Genomic DNA, 11,270 nt, shown 5'->3' with positions numbered 1-11,270 from the left:
AGCTTCCTGCAAAGTCCAAGATGAGAATGATATTACCAGTAGTTTGCATATGGGCAACGGATGCACAGAAGACTATGGGATTTGTTTCAAGGTCACGCTGTCTGTGGCTCAGAGTTGAACCCCTTAAACACAAGACCTTTCTACCTTGTTCTTATACCTAATGTCTACTAATATATTTTTCCCTTATGATTTAAGCTTTTCTCTGGTTCCAAACTTTGAAGCAGTTTCCTGCTCTTCCATGGCATGAATTTTTAACTCATCCATTGAAAGCATATGGGCTTTTCTGAGCAAGCAAGTGAATCTACAAGCTTGGAAAGGCATGTGAACCAGAGCTTGAATCTCAGCCAAACAATTTGTTCTGGCTTTAATCAAGATGTCTTCTTTTAACTTCAAATATCATTTTTTAAAAATCCCATATCAAAACTTCTAGTGTCACACTATGAAATCAATAAATGCTACCAGTCATTCAACTCAGAAATACTTCAAAGCAGCCTGAGTGATAGCCATTATTTTATTTTTAAAAATATCCATCAAAGCAATGTAGCTAATATGAAAGCAAAACAAAATTAACAACAAAGAAATGTGTCAGTTACATTTTGAACTTGCAAAATCCCACAAATCCTGCTACTAGTTTTGCATGCAAAGTTTCTCTTTTCCCATTCCTATACTGACACCTTTTAGTATTTCCCTTTCCTGTTCTCATGACTGGTAACTTAGTTATACAAATGCTAGTTTTAATGTCATCATTTGAATCACCAAATATTTGATATTATTTCACGTCTTAAGAAAATTGGTACATTTTTGGGCCACATTTCCTACATCCAGTCCTGTGTGAGGAACCTGTCCTGATTCAACAGTGCACTTTAATTGTGTGTTGAAGTCTCATCAACGTCAGTGGTTCTGTGCTTAAAACTAAGTATGTGATTATGGACATTCCTGAGGAAAGGTCGTGGAGTTTTATCTTATTCCATAAACATTTCAATAGAAAACCAATGCAAGTGTTCATGAGTGAAGTTCCAATGTAAATAAGAGTTTTGAGATCTTGTCCATTTATTATAGCAATGACTATCCAGTTTCACTGTGTACTTAAATGTATGTAGTAGAGATACTTAGACTGTCAAGATTTTCACAAGTGATTATTTCTAAATACTCACAGGATTTCTAGAATCAGTAAAAACAATTCATGTTTTATCTGGTTTACAGTAGATAGATCTGTTTTTTGTTAGATTCAGACCATTGAAGTTTATTTTATAATTCTGAAGACAGGTAACTAGCAAGGAGAGGCACATCTGTAGGCAGCTTTGGGTGAAGTCATCTCAGCTGGCGCTAGATGTCTACTGCACAGACACCTGATTTAGTCCCCCAGGGTCTCCTCACAGTCCATACAGCAAGATCAGCACTTTCAGTGTGTCAATCCTCTGATTAGTTTTAGACATTGATTTTAGGAGGAAATGAATCATGTTGTAAAGTGCCTTTCCTTGCTATTGACTACGAGTGTTTAGGGCTGAGATTAACTCGCTCACACCTTTTTCTTTTATTTGAGGTGCTGACCCCTCCGAGGAGCTGGAGCTTCCTGGCCTCCAGCTGCTGCCCCGTACAGGTCTCAGAGCTTCTGTGTCCCATGGGCACAGCTGGGATGCCCCAGAGGGGTCTAAGATGCCACTGAGGACTCTATTTAGGTGACTGGATCCCTGCCAGATGCCAACTCAGATGCAGGTGCTGCCTCCAGGTCAGGTGGAGCCATGTAGTGGGCACGTGAGGAAATGGAGCATAGTCAGAGTCTGGAATGTTTAGGCTGAACAAAACCTGGGAATGTGTTCTCCAGGAAGAAAATTGAGAAAAAACTATGGCAACAGCAGCTCTTACCTTTCAAATAGAAAAGCTTGACATCACACCCCAGCAGCTGGAGAGTTTGAGCAAAGAATACCCAATGGCTTGATTCCCAGTTCCAGGTCAGGACTTCCACTGCACAGTATGGTTTGTGTTTTGTTTGGTTTGGTTTTCGGTTGGTTTGTTTGTTTTAAAATAAAATAAAGAAAAAAAGAAAAGGAGAAAACTGTGTTGCTGGGACAGATGAGGCCCACATCTGTCTGAATACACTGTGCTGGGATAATTTTCAAAAAGGAGCATAAACAAGAAGCTTTCTGAGCACCAAGGCACCCTGCCTGGGACTCTAACTTCTTCTCCTCATGTTTAACAGTTGATCAGTACGGCCACCACTGGTTCCCCATCCTCTTGTCCTAATGCAGTCCCCAGTGGTAAGCACCAACTCTAGCTCAACTCAGGTCTTCCAGAAATGAGACTCAAATGCTTGTATACTAGTTGCATGGGAACCTCCTGAGAACAGATTACTGCCAAGAGAATGATGCCATCAATAAGAAAATGTAAACTTGGGTGTAGAATTATTGTTCTGCAAGGTTTTTCAAGAATTAGACATCTAAAGATCCTTGGGCCTCTGTGGTGATCATTAAGCCCCGGGAAGACAATCAGAAAGCATGTTCAAAATCCAGATACAAGTGGATTACGGTTTAGAGCTGGATCCTTCACTTCTGGTGTTCAGGTGCAGGGTTAGGGGTGGAGAAGTGATGACTTTCAGGTCTGAGTTTCCAGAATAGTCCTGTTCAGCCCAGAGAGTCTGTCTGCAACTGGTGTCCCAGCATCATCTCTGGCTAGTAAAAAGAAGTCCCTCCATGGGACGCTTCAGCGGTGGCTGGTGAGCCCCAGGAGATGCTGTCCTCTCAGGTCTGGCAAGCAGATTCACCTTCAGTTTCTCAACAGGTGTCTGCCCTTTGTTTGACTGAACATTTCTCTAACCATGAATTCTAACTGCTTTGTAGTTTTAATTCATAGTTCAATACTGCCGTTTCGGGGAATTTATGAACTCTTTGATGCTCTCTTCTCATAACAAAAAGGATTTAGGAGTGGGATGTTATGTAAGAGTATGTTACCTGGCACAGCAACTAGTAAATAGGATGTTTTTTGCTACCTGCGCGATTTGTGGCGTGCTTCATCTTCCATATTGTAATTATTTCAGCATCTCTGTCCTCCTTGTCCATTATATAGCCTTCACCAGCAGCATGGCAGCAAGCACCTTGTGCAGGGGGATCACACGTGTCCCAGCTGCTCTCCCCAGCTGGGGACAGGGTGCAGGGCACTGGGGGTGAGGAGCTGGGGAGAAGAAGGGGGAGGCTGAGCACAATGTGGGAGACTGGGGATGCCTTGGGTTTGGGTAAAGTGGAAAAGAACAGGCTGATCGACACACACGACCTTCACTTTGCGGTAGTGTGTGTCCTGCCATGGTGAGGACGGTGTGTCTTTGCCAGCATGGAGAGCAGAGCAGACCCTCAGGGAGTGCACCAGAGTCCACACGCAAGAGTTGGTTGATGCTGGAGTGTTACTGCAGGCACAGTGGCTCGCTTTGGGAAGGCTTGTCTCTGAGATGTAGTACAGAGAGTAAGACAGTAGTTTAATGTGAATAGGTAAAGTCTGGGCAGTTTCTAGGTAGGTTTTGGACAGTTTCTAGGTACCTGTTAGCTGCAGCATGGTGGCAAAGATGGCTGTGCCTGTGCAGTGCAGTTGGATTGCTGCGGGAAACTAAGAAGAAGTTTGCTTCTGCAAGTGACCTCGAGACCCCAGATCCAGCTGGCTGTTTTCAGCTCGGGGGAGCCAAGATGGAGCACCCTGTGTGGGAGAGGAGCCTCTGCAGCCCCTGGTGTGTGCCAGACGCTGGGGGCCTGAGCAGGAAACACAAAAGTGGCTTTGAGGGACGGGCTGGCCATTGGGCAGGACTCGGGTGATGGCGATGGGACCAAGGGTGACGCCAGGACAGGGGGCAAAGGGGGCGCTGAGGAGACACACTGGTCCTGGATGGGCAGCGCTGAGATGGGGTGACACCAAGGTGGGGGTAATGCTGAGGTGGGTGGGGGTAACGCTGAGGTGGGGGCAGCACTGCCCTGAGAGCACAAGGGGAGGCAGCTGCTGTACCTCAGGGCACAGGCGGCACCAGGGGCTTTGGTGGGAAATGCTGAGGTGACGCAGGACGGGGACGTTCGAAGGGAAACACTGAGGTACCTCAGGGAGGGGTCACAGGGGTAGGAACCTTGCAGCACATCGGATGGGCCAGTGGTGTGTTTTGGGCCGAAAATGCTGAGGTAATGCATCCCGGTACAGTCGGGGAGAGTGGCCTCCCAGTATGTCTGCAGGCTTGGGGAGGGGACACTGAGGTTGTTAATCCTGTCCTAAATATTTCTCTCTCTTTCCCACAGCTCCTGATGGGACAGGGAAGGAAATGGACAAGAAAGGAAATGGACAGGGAAGGAAATGGACAAGAAAACCCTACGCCACAATACAGGTACCACTTTTACTACTCTTGGTGTCAGAGACCTGAAAAATGGTTCCTATCTTGTCCTTAAACAACTTCTGCTTGTGCAGTTCTCCCATGGAGAACATATATTCCCCAGCAAAATGCTGTATTAAACCACAGGATATACATTTGCAACTTCCAAGCCCATCCCTGTGTTAGCTCATACCTATAGTATTGCACTACATGTGGGATTTTAACTTTTTGCACTAGTTGTTGCTCCTGTGCACATTTAGGATGGCAGTTGTAGCACAGAGAAGATGCCTCAGCCTTAACCGAGTTACTGTTCATCAGCTAACATGTTTTCATGAACACTTTGTTGTTTTTTTTTCATACCTGCTAATGTGATATAGCAAAGGCTATTTGGTACTGCACATGCAGAGCAAAATGAAGCCTGGCAGGGAGCCCGGGGAGCCCTGCCATGTGTCCCAGCTGCTCGCAGCACTCACAAAGTGCTCCGTTTCCCCAACTTTGCTGCTGCACATTTTTCTCTAGCTGCTCACAAACAGTAGAGATCTTGTGGTCAAGAACTTCCTGATGATTTGGCATAGAGGTGTAAACAGATACAGTTAATGAAGCAGGTTTCTCTTAGAGATGGGCTGAGTTTGAGATTCTTTCTTTTCTCCTCTTAATTTCAAAGATGAATGTGCCAGACTCCACAGGTGAAGTCAGCAAGTTGGCAGGGACATTACAGAGACTTACTTTCAGGAAAAAGGGGAACATGATATTTTTTTTTCTCTAATTCTGAGCACCATTACCCCTCACCTCTGAACCAAGAAAGACTTTATGTGGTGTCATAATTTAGCAAATTACTTCCTCAAAGGAAGGTCAAACATTTTACCATTCGATCAATAGGAAGCGACTTACAAATCATGTGTATTGATCATTGTAATCATTCAGAGGAATGTAGGGCAGACACTAAAATCACATGCACTTAGTCTTAATTGCCCACATTAAAGCAATTATGCCCCAAAACTGTCATTGTCTAATGCTATGCACACTACCCAGCATAGTAACTTTTAGCCATACATATTTAATCATAAATCAACCTCTTAGGTCTGTTGCTCTAAAGACCTACAATATTGCTGTAATTATGCAAATATAACTATGTCTTTTTTCATCAACGTGTAATATCATGTTGCTTTTGAGAGCCAAGTAGAGGAAAATAAGCCCCTATATTAATGCAGCTGGTATTTAATACATGTATTTTACAGCTGTGCTATGTGTTCATGACAGAAGTACTTAAAGTGACCTGAAATTGCTAATGAACAGAGAGCCTTTGTAAAAGCAGTCACAGGTCAAGGACTTGCAGATAAAACTTGTTGAACGGTACATTGATGGTAGGCTTGTGTCAGGAGAGTGCTATTTGTTCGAGGATGTTTATAAACACTATTTTCCAGAGGATCATTTCAGCTAAAAGTGTGTCAGACAAATACCAATTTGGTAGCATTAAAATAAGTTGTTTCTGATCTCGTAAACATAAGGTGGGTGTCTTTTTCCTTTGTCAAGGAAGCCAATGTGTAGTCTCAGGAAAGTTTTGGTTTGATTTGTTCCCACAGCCTCCACTGTGGGAACTGAAAGATTGGTCAGGAGTTTGTTCCTTCTGCCACTCCAGAAACCATTTCTAAACAGACCTGGAAAATGAACCATTCTTTGTATGTTATATAATTTGTATCTTGCAAAGAAGAATGTTGGAAATTACAATTATTACCTAGCATGGGACAGACAAATTTGCCCTTCACTGAGAACATGAACTAAAGTCCCTTAAAGCTCACAAGAACTTTTCTCCTGCCTTTCAGGACTGAGAGCTAGACCACAAAATCAGTTCAGTGGCCCCTTAGTGTGATGGGGTTCTGACCAGCCTCAGACACTTCGCACGCAGCTCATGGAGGTCTTCAGAGCCACCTCCTAATGTAGCTCAGAACAGAGCAGGTCGTGGAAATGGAAAAATACACAAGACGGAATTGTAACAGAAAGAGATGGCAAAAGGAAGGAATTCCCCACTGCTTCGCCCAAGAGCCTGCTTTTCATTCTTGGCTGCCCTCTGAAGGAGCGTGGAGAGGGCCGCACTCTGGCTTTGCACGCAGAGGCACAAAGGGAAGGCGCAGAGATGGAGACAGGCTGCTGCGATTGCCAGGCACCTCCGTGCTACCATTCCCTGCTCCTCAGAGCTTTATTGGAGCCTGAAATATCACATCATTTCAGCGAGTGTTGATCGCTACATCGGTCGTTCTGCAAAACGTTCTTGTTGCACCTTCTCAGTCTTCAGCACAGCAGGCTGCTGACATGCAGGCCTGAGGGTACTTCTGCAAAGCCCCAAAAGGTAACGAGAGAAGCTGCCTTTTTGGCAGCAGGCTCCAGCTGAGGCATGTGCACCTTCGCTGGAAGATGTGCGAGTTGCAGATCCCTCAACAAGCTTCGGAGCTGCAGGAACAGGGGATGTTGCGTGGAAGCTAAATTGATTCAATCCTGGGAGGATTTCTGACTCCAGAAAATTTATTATAACAAGTTTTTGAGAATGTCAACAATGTTTCTGATCTACTGGTGGTCTTAACCTGTTCAAAGCAGCAATGTGTAGGGCACGAGATACCTTGTCGGTCACATGTGTGTGCAGGTGGGCACAGAATCACTAGTAATTTAGTATGAACTTTTAAAAGGGGAAAAGCATGCCATTTCTCTTGGAAGCTCTTGGCTCCAAAATAGTGATTCAAGCATTAAACACTGATCAGAGGAGAAAGCCCCAAGCTATTTCAGTGGAGGAAAAGAACATGAAATTTATGGGCTCAAAATGGTCGGTTTGGGGGCATGTTGCCTGTCTCTCCCTGCGCTGCCGGGTGGTGAGGGGCTGCAGCAAGCCTGATCACTCAGCAATCCCGGCACTTCCCGCACTCATTCGTTCGCTCAAGTAGCAATGAAGTTGTTTGGCTGAATCCTTTATGAAAGTTAAAATTGGATTGTCATTTTCTTTTCGCTTCTCACACCTTATCTAGTTTCTGCATTCTTCCCACTTCAGTAGTCAAAGTGATTGAAAGCCGAAAACTGAGCAGATCTGTCCCTGCAGCAACTTTCCTTGCCTTTCTCATTTACTGTTTTATCAAACAGGCTCTTTGTCTCTGCAGTCCCCTGATGTTGCCTCTGTTACACGGAGATATTCTTCAGGTCATGGGGGTTAAAAGGGGGCTAAAAAGGAGATCATATTGGACTTGCTTTACACAGACATGTAGCATTAGACCCAACGCCCAATAGAGGAAAGATATACTACTCCTATTTGATGAGCAGCAGGCCAATAAATTCATTAATCATCATTTTATGCCTCATCAAACACTTCCCAAGTTCCTCCATGGGAGTTATACAAATTAGCCACTGAAAAGGCAGTAATTTTAGTTTAGCTAGGTAAGTGCTTTTTGATTGCCTTCCTGAACAATGCTTCCCTTGACAAGCTAATAAATCAGCCCTTTCTGAATCAGAAGTGCAGCAAGTGCGAACAATAACTCCACATAGTTTCTCCGCTGATTTCAGCTGGAAGGCCTAAGAGGATGATCTGGGATCAAAGTCTCTTACTTTATTGCAGAGCAAAAGCTTTCTTTATGAAGAAGAGCTACAGAGAAATGAGGGAAGGGGGGATTTTTTTAATCAATTAATGAGAGAAGAAGTCTTGAAACAAAAAGGAGGCCTAAGTCTCCGATGTCAGGGCTGGCGGGAGGCCGGCGGGGTGGCAGGGCAGGAGCGGGCCCTGCCGCAGGTGAGGCTGGAGGCATTAATCGAGGGGCTGCTCCTGTGGAGAGCTGCGGATTACCAGGGCAAGTCGGAATAGAGACTGTATTTAATCTGCGACCAATTGATTCCTTGAGTGTTTCAGGTATTTGTAGTGTAGGTTTAGATTTGTTGGGTGGCTTTACAGTGGGAAACCTTGAGGCTGTGCTGTCTTATCTTTTTTTCAAATTGCTGCCTTTGACAGTATCATTTTTTTTTAACTTGGCCGTAAATCATTTCACTAATCAGCTGTCACCAGCCAACATGCATACATTGGCATTCAGCCGGAGAATTTGTTTTGGAAGGCCTTTAGCAACAAAAACTGTGTTTGTATCAATAACCGTCTGTTAATGTCTCATGCATACGGATGTAGAACACGGGGAGGAACACGGGGAGACGGCAGTAACGGAGAACAATTTGGTGGAGGGAACGGGGGAAGAGCATCGGTTGCCTCACACTGCGCAGCCTTCCCCCGCCCCGCCGCGGCTCAGGTGAGGCCGTTCCTTGCGGCTCCGCGGTACTGCGCGGTTCTGCGCGCCGTGCGGGGAGCCCGCGCAGAGCCCAGCGCCGCCCGCCGCTTCGGTGTCCGAGGCTTTCCCCCTCCCCGAGTCTAGAGCCGAGGTATTTTAAGTACAGTGTGTCTCTTCATTAACTTTCCCTCCACACATCACTGCATGCCTCTGAAAATAACTTGGCAAACTGGGAGCCGTTTATCTCTTTTATCTTGGGACCTGATCCAATTAAATAAGTGCACATTTACATTTGCATCCATCAGGGATGAGCGTGGAGAGGTCTGTGGTTTGCTTTAAGCAAATAAAAGCCAATTTCGCTGGAAAAGAGGTGTCTGGACCAAGGCCTCCCGTCCCGGCCGCAGGGGCGGGCGCAGGGCAGCGCTGTTCGCCGGGCGCGATGCGGCCCCGAGCCGGGCCCCTTGCCGGGCCGGCCGTGCAGCACCGCCGCGGCAGAACGGGGTGGTTATTGCACAAGTGCCTGCCTCAGCCCGAGCCGGGCTCCCGGCACGCTGCGAGTTCGCACATGCTCTAATTATAACAGATGAGTAACGCCGTGCGGAGGACATTTATTTTCTGGTAGTTGGAGGTGCAGAGATTTCTGGCTGAGGAGGCTGGCAGCGCCCGGTGGCGGAGACCCGGGACGAGAGCCGCTCCGGACCCCGGGGAGTTGCTGGGCGGCCCCGCTCCGGCCTCCCGCCGCGTTTGGCCCCGCCGGGCTGAACAACAAAGATTTCTCTGCGAGGGGAGGCGAAAGGGGCTCGGGCAGCCTCCGGCCGCCGCCCCTGCAAATCAGCCGTGAAAATAATGCGGGGCTCTCCCGTTGAGTAACTGGTATTAAACACACGCAGCCGACCGAACGAGAGGGGCCCGATGGGCGGGCAGCGAGGTGACCTGTCCTGGCTGCAGCACCTCTTGAGCAGCTCTCCGCGCCCTTGCGACACCCGCCGCCTCCAGCGTCTTGCGGGAAGCAGCCGCGGAGCCCGCGCAGGGAAACGCCTCTGCCTTTGGGGAAGAAGTAGGAGCGCCGAGGGTGTTGACTGCAGCGGGGGCCACGTCGGGGGATCTGAGGGGGGGTTAGGTTCCGGGGCTCCAGCCGCAGCCTGAGAGCCGGGGCAGTCGCTCAAAGCCGCATTCTGGGGCTGCCGGCGGGAAGGAGGCGCCCAGCGGAGCGCTGTCGGGCAAGAAAAGGCAGCGGCCGCGCAGGTTACTCTGCCGCGGCCGACCCGTCGAGCAAGGCCGGCTCCTCGGCCAAGCGCGGCCCGTCCCTCGCCGGCCTCGTCTGAGCCTTTGCCCCAGCAGAGAAAGGTCCCTGGGCCGGGCCGCGCCGTCGGACGGTCGCTTCCGCACCCCGCGGAGGCGCGGTGGAGGAATGCGGGGACAATGCGCCATCTGTCACCGCCGGGCCGCGCCGCGGCCGGGAGCGCCGCCGAGGGCGCTGATTTATGCTGAATGCGCCTTAGAAGATCTAGATGTAGACTTTGTCTTTCTCTGTCAGAGCCAAGTAAAAAGAAACAGCTGGCCTGAATTTTTAGCACCCATAATTAATTAAGAGCTTCATTCCTGGGATTTGATGATTCAATAAAGCAAGACCCTTATTCCCCTATGTGATTCCAGTGAATATCTACTCCACTCCAATCCTTTTGGGTCCCAAGATAGGGCAGATTAACACTCTTTTTCTGTGGGAGAGAGGGAAAAAAATGCCTCAAGATTGCATCTGAGGCGCACACAAAAGGTAAATTCAAAACTGCCACTTGTTCTCTGCAAAGGCTCCTTATTCTCCGCTATTGATGTATTTGTGCCAGGTTTTAAAGAAACCAGAGGGGGGATGAGGAATTAACATATTGCTCATTTGGAAAAACAGCCGTTTCTGGTTTTGGTAACACTTGTTCCCTTGCCAGCCACAGATGTCCTTACTAATAATCTAGGCAGGTCACAGAGCGAGGGGAGCGGGGGGGCGGGCTCCCCTGGTACTCCCGTGCTGCTCCCAGGCTGCCCGGGCTCGGCTGCTGCTGCTGGGGCGGTGCCGCGGAGCCGGGCGCACCGCACCGCCGGCTGCGGAATTCCCGCGGCTGCGGATCGGCGCTGTGCGACGGCAGTGCCGGGATGAGGGACCGAGTTTTCTTTTTTTTTATTATTTTTCCTTGTTTTTTTTTTTTTTCTTTTCTTTTCTTTTGTTTTATGATTAATGTATGTGCCCCCTCCGAAGTTTGGCCGAAGAAGGGGTTTGGGTTGAAGTTCATGTACTTTTCCCTACTGCAAAACCCTATGGTGTTTTTTAGTCGACTCCTTTAAACTTGTTGACCGTGTGATTTCCCGTGTTGTCTTGGCGGAGGGGCTTTCAAGTAGTTCCTAGGCACGACAAGAGAAGATGCTGTTCAGATCCCCTTACCGGGGTGTGTGAGGGGAGAAGCCAAATAAGCCAATTAGACGCGACCGCGCCGTCCCGGCCGCCGCGGAGGCTCCGCGCTGCGCGGGAGCCCCGTAGGTTAATCGGGACAATTGGAAAAGCAACACTCGCGGGGAGAGCAGCGGGGGGGATGTAAACACGGTCCGGGGTGTTGAGGGTCTAAATTAAGATTTGTTTTGTTTTTAAGCGTGAAAAGGGAAGCAGCAGGGCTGCGGGCTGCGCCAGGCTCCCTGCCTCT

This window comes from Columba livia, chromosome 13 (genome assembly GCF_036013475.1).
Source record: "Columba livia isolate bColLiv1 breed racing homer chromosome 13, bColLiv1.pat.W.v2, whole genome shotgun sequence".
NCBI classification, from domain to species: domain Eukaryota; kingdom Metazoa; phylum Chordata; class Aves; order Columbiformes; family Columbidae; genus Columba; species Columba livia.
This window is presented reverse-complemented; position numbering follows the sequence as displayed.